The sequence below is a fragment of the Microtus ochrogaster genome, unplaced genomic scaffold (assembly GCF_000317375.1).
Source record: "Microtus ochrogaster isolate Prairie Vole_2 unplaced genomic scaffold, MicOch1.0 UNK23, whole genome shotgun sequence".
Lineage (NCBI taxonomy): Eukaryota > Metazoa > Chordata > Mammalia > Rodentia > Cricetidae > Microtus > Microtus ochrogaster.
This window is the reverse complement of record NW_004949121.1, coordinates 2,379,191-2,384,513: the sequence shown is the minus strand read 5'-3', so window position 1 is coordinate 2,384,513 and position 5,323 is coordinate 2,379,191. Positions and strand designations below refer to the sequence as shown.

General features: G+C 44.3%; 1 protein-coding gene across 2 annotated transcripts in view; it reads right to left on the bottom strand.

The window, feature by feature from the left end:
* March1 (membrane associated ring-CH-type finger 1) overlaps positions 1-2,277 on the bottom strand; it is an 817,915-nt gene extending 815,638 nt beyond the window's left edge. For both annotated transcript variants that reach the window (XM_026789574.1, XM_026789573.1), the window contains exon 1: positions 1,948-2,277. The gene's annotated coding sequence lies outside the window, so the exon portion shown is untranslated. The remainder of the gene's footprint in view (positions 1-1,947) is intronic.
* Positions 2,278-5,323: the final 3,046 nt, after the last annotated feature.

The window sequence follows — 5,323 nt, the reverse complement described above, 5'->3', positions numbered from 1 at the left end:
GTGTGTGTGTGTGTGTGAGTGTGTGTGAGTGTGTGTGTGTGTGAGTGTGTGTGTGTGTGTGTGTGTGTGTGTGTCTGCTCTAGGTCAATGTATGTATTCCTGGTTTCTCTGGGCTAGTTTAAAAAGTGTCTGCTATCATATTACCAGAGGGAAGCAGTCAACATGAGCAACAGGTATTCAGAAACCTTTTCGTAGAGCCCAATATGCTTTATAGTACAGACATTAAAAAAAAAGTTATAAAGTAAGCCTTTGAAGACAAGAATTCAAAACACAAACAATGCAATAAACATTCTCTTTTGAATTACAGAAAAAAATGCTGTTGCCAATTTCAATGCTGTTGTCCTAGATCAAGGCAAACTCTCTTTGGTCAAATTATCTGTCTCTTCATACAGCTTCACATAATCACAGACTTGGTTCACCTCTCAGACAAGATGAGCATGTAAAGCCCAGAATGTTCATTTCTCCATCAAAATACCAGTCTGTGGTAGCCTTCCTGGCTCTATGACTCATATTTATAAATATGAGTCCCAGCAGCTCGGAGCTTTCTTCGTTCCCAGTGCATGCATTGCCTGTCATCTTTCCCTTGAAAGGAGCACAGACTATCAGAGGAGGAGATCATCGATGGAGAAAATACCTTTTGATCCTCTGTCGTAGAAATCCTTCATTAAGATCAGGTATTTTTAAAGAAATAATAATAATAATAATGTAAAGGAAAACATTAAGCCTTTTACAGACAAAATAAAATGATCTTTGAATTATAACTGGCATTGCCTTATTCTGGTATCTTGTCATTATCTTAGGGACCCCCACACCCAATGAACAGTGCTTATTCCACTAATCCAGGAATGTAAATTAGCTACTAAGTTTTTAAAACCTCTCCATTAGCAGGGTTTGGAAACCCGTTCTTTTATAAGTGAACCCACAGTCTCAAGATTTTATTGCTTTCTATCTTTATCACAAGGTGGTTGGTGGGAGGATGGCATAAACACGATTGCTCCTATGGATATCACCATTTCCTTGTGATATGAAAATTGGATTCTTCCCAAGCAGTGGGAATTCATAGATAAACCATGTGTCCCCTGGGCAAGAAGCCAGCAAGCTTGGGTAGTGGTGTTCTGACGCACAGGGTGCTACTCTCACGGAAGGCACTTGAGCAGTTTCTGAATTGCTTCAAGAACACAAGCAGCACCACAGTAGAGATAGTGATGCTTAACCTGTTTATCAAATAAATCTTTTTCCATAGTAACAAAAGAAATTGCCAAGCAAACCTGGCGCTGTCTAAATGCACACTGGCTATGGCTCTGCTTCCATCCACTGGCCACAAACAATACCCCTAAGAAGCGCATCAGAAAGGACAAAAACATCAAGAGCCGTTCTCGGTAAGTTTGCTGTTTCCCTTGTACCACTTGATATAAAACTTAGGCATCTCTCTGCCTTCAATATCCACTTCTCTTCCTTGGGATCCAAAAGCCAGCTCCACACCTGGATAACTGCGACACTCACCCCTGAGCGCAGGACCCTTCCCATGTCCAAAGTCCCAGCTCTCGACTTCCCCTGCCGCAGGAACACAGTGGCATCTCTCATCCAGCCAGGCTGGGGCAAACCAGGACTGAACCCAACAGTTGTAGAGTGTGCTTCAGGTTTGAGCGCATCGCATCCGCGTTGAACCCAAGACAAAGGCTACACTCAGTCTTTCGTGGTTAGCGCCCTTCCCAGGGTAACCCGTATTAGCTTTCTCTCTCAAGCCCACCCTAGGAGCCTGGAAAGTCACCGACAGGAATTGCTTTCAGAGGGGTGCGGCCGCGGGTGTAAACAGTGCTTACTTGTAATCTACCAAGGGAACTACCCTGGCAGCACCGGGCTGGGGAAGCCTAGCCAGAGATCCTGCCTCCAGCAGCTTAGGTACCCCTCTCAGCAGAGGAGGAGGACCTCCCGCGCGGAACCCACCTGGGCAAAGGCACCTGCTGCCAGCGCTCCAAGACAGTAGTGTGCCAGCTCTTGCGCTCTGAAGCAGCTACAAACCTCCCAGGAACACAAGCCAAAGAGTGTGGACTCTGCCTAAGGTTGATCGAATGGTCTTTGCAATCACTCACCGGGGAGGGTGAAGTAGCTCAGGCGGCCGGAAGGCTCCCTGCAGCCGGCATCCCAGGGCAACGGCATCCTCCCATCCTTTTGTCAGTGACTGGTGGGGCACTCCTCAGCTCACAAACGTGCAGTCGGGTGGCAGGCAGCCCGACTCTGGCTAGGCTCCCCAACCCTCTTTCCTCCTCTGAGCCTCCTCCCCTTCTCTGTCCCCCTCCACCAGCGGCACTCACTGGGCTCCCATGATGTCATCCAGTGGAAATCTGCCATGCTCAAAAACTGGAATAATCCAGCGCTCACGCGGGGAAAGCAGAGCAGGCAGAAGATGCAGCAGAGGCTTTAGGAGTTCCCAGAACGTAATGTGGACCCTACTGTTAACTGGAGTCAAGGACAGGACACAGCAGGGACTTCGTAAAGGGGGTGGGGGCGCACAGTGTTTTCTGCTCTGAGGATTCTTAAATCAATATGTAGATTAGTGGCGAAAGACACAGGTATGGAGAAAGTTTTGTCTATTTTGTTGTTGGTCTTCTTTTCACTTCTCGGGAGTCACGTTTCTGTGATGATTCTTGTGCTGCAGACAGGATAATAAAGAGCACCTCAAGAAACGCTGAAGCCAAGGTCTCAACAGAAAGTTCAGGGTGCCTTGTCAGTACCTGCCTTGGGTATGTGCATCTAAAGTTAAGAGGTGATAAAGGGTGGATGATCTATGACTTGTACACTGTGAAGGCTGCTGCTCTGGGGTTGGAAGCCACCAGAATCCCTAGCTATCTAGGTAACACTCCCCTCTCATGCTAGCAGACAACCTAGGGCTGCCACCAAGGAGGGAAACAAGTCACAGAACTTTTAATCAAAGGTGTGATGCTGGCTCCTATGCTTTAATGCTTTGTAATACTCATAGAAGTCCTGTTAGAGGAAACGGACCAAATAGCCTTAAATAGTTGCAAGGTTTCACCAGTATCAATACATATGCACAACCTACAATCTGAGGTCCAGGTCTATATGAATCTAGAACAGCTGCAGGTCAGAAATTTTTGCTGTTAAATACCAGTCACTGGTCCTGACGAGGTCTGCGTGCAGTGGTTAAGAGTGCTCACTGTTCTTGTGTGGAATCTGAATTCACATTCCTAGCCCCCTCAGCCCCCATCAGAAGATTTACCTTCCTTCACAACTCCAGTTCGCAGAGATGAGATCCAGTGACCTCCTTTGATCTCTGCAAGCACCTGAACACACATGATCCACAAACACAACTCAGGCCCACACATCTACACATAAAATAAAATAATAACTCCCAACAAAACAAACAAACAGCAAGCTCCAACATCTGAGGGTTTGTACCCTCAGCTGTCTGTGATTCAAGGAGACTCTTGACTTTCCCAGGATGACCTATCACTTCTCATCCCCAGAAGAGGTTGGGCTACAGAAATCATCAGTGTTGACTGTGGAAATGTAATTCCAATACCTGAGAACAGCATCTAGACTCTTTTATACAGAGTTACACCTGCTGGGTAGCATTTATTACTAATGTAAGTACAGTTTAGAACTTGCTGTCTTTTGTAAAGAGAACGAGGACCCCACATTGCAATAACTGTAGCAACAACACTGAAGCCTAGTCACCACGTTAGATAGGTTTGTTTATGCATTATGAAATTGTGAAATTCAGTAGGGCTTCTCCCAGGAAAAGATAATAAACTACCTGTAAAAAGGCGAGAACAGCGTTGGAGCAATAACTCAGTTGTTATAAGCATTTGCTGCTCTTGCAAAGGACCAGAACTCACAATGACCTGTAACTCCAACTCCAGGGTACCTCAGCTAAAGACAGAGGCTCATGTGCACATCTCTTAATCACGCTGGAATGCTGACTGACTTGGTCTTGTCTATGTTTTGTGCAGGCAACCACAGCTGCTGCCAGTTCACAATAACCCAGACGTGTCCATTAAACATTGTTTTCCCCTGGTCTTCCTTGATTTTTGGCTCTTAAAATAGTCTCACCCACTGTCCCATGATATACTCTGCACACTCAATGGAGGGTACACGTTCTGTTTATGACTGAGCTCTCCACAGACATTAGCTCTTTGTACTTTGACCAGTCGTGGGTCTCTGTATAATCACTGTACACTGAAGAAGCATGTTTCTCTAATAAGGACTGAAAGCTTCACTAATCTATGGCACAGAGATGTCTATTTAGAAAGTAGTTAGATACTGTATCTACTTAGCAAAATCCTAGTAGTAGGCTCACTCCTGTGGTTTATGGTCTCCCCAGTTATAGGTTCTGGATCAGGCTTATCTTGCCAATAATGAGTTTACTCCTAAGGAGCAGATTCTAAATCCAATCAGAAAGCAGTTAGTTATCCGCTACTGTTTGTGCTACTATTATTCCCATGGACATGCTTCATCAGGAAGATCATTATTTAGCTCATAGAGCTCACAGCTGGGTTACTCTGCTGTTGGATCTCACTCTATAGCCAGCACTGCACCTTCCGGTGCTGTGACAGTTAATTAGTGAGAAATGAGTGTCAAGTCAGCGTCAGCTTGATCTCCTCAAGTTCTGTGACCAAAGGGTAAGAGTTCTTTATCATATGGTCTCACCATCAAATTCTGGTGGGCAATCAAGAATAAAGTTGACGGCCTATATTGTTTTGGGGATCTCTTGGGTCCTTCTGACCTACAAATCTCAGGGGAAGTATTTGAAGTACTTGGTATGAGGTTTTTAGTCAGCCATATGTTTTAATGTTTAAAATTTTAAGATATTAATCTATTAGTTCTTCCTGAGAACAAAAGACCATATCAATGTCATGAACAACTTCTAGAAATGATTATTTTTTTAAATATCAAAATAGTGAAGATCGTTTCTAAAAATAATTGCAAATGTGAGATAAACTAGCGAAAACACTGAAAATGAAGGATTTGGGGGTGAAAGTAAAGGGAGATTTTGATGTGGAAAAGCACTCCAGCTGCTTTATAAAATGAATTAGAACCTGTAATGTAAGTACATCTGAGAAGGTAAAGTTGTAAAACCTGCTTTGTAGGTGGGTCTTTCATACCCCATCTGTCTTCACTGTATCTTCTGTTCCTAATTATTACTGGAACTAGTGCACAAGCACAGAAACAATGCTAGATCTGGAGATGTTAATAACCATAGAGACAAAAAATTCATTACTAGGCCTGCTCTAAATAAGAAAGAAAGAAAGAGGGAGAGAGAGAGAGAGAGAGAGAGAGAGAGAGAGAGAGAGAGAGAGAGAGA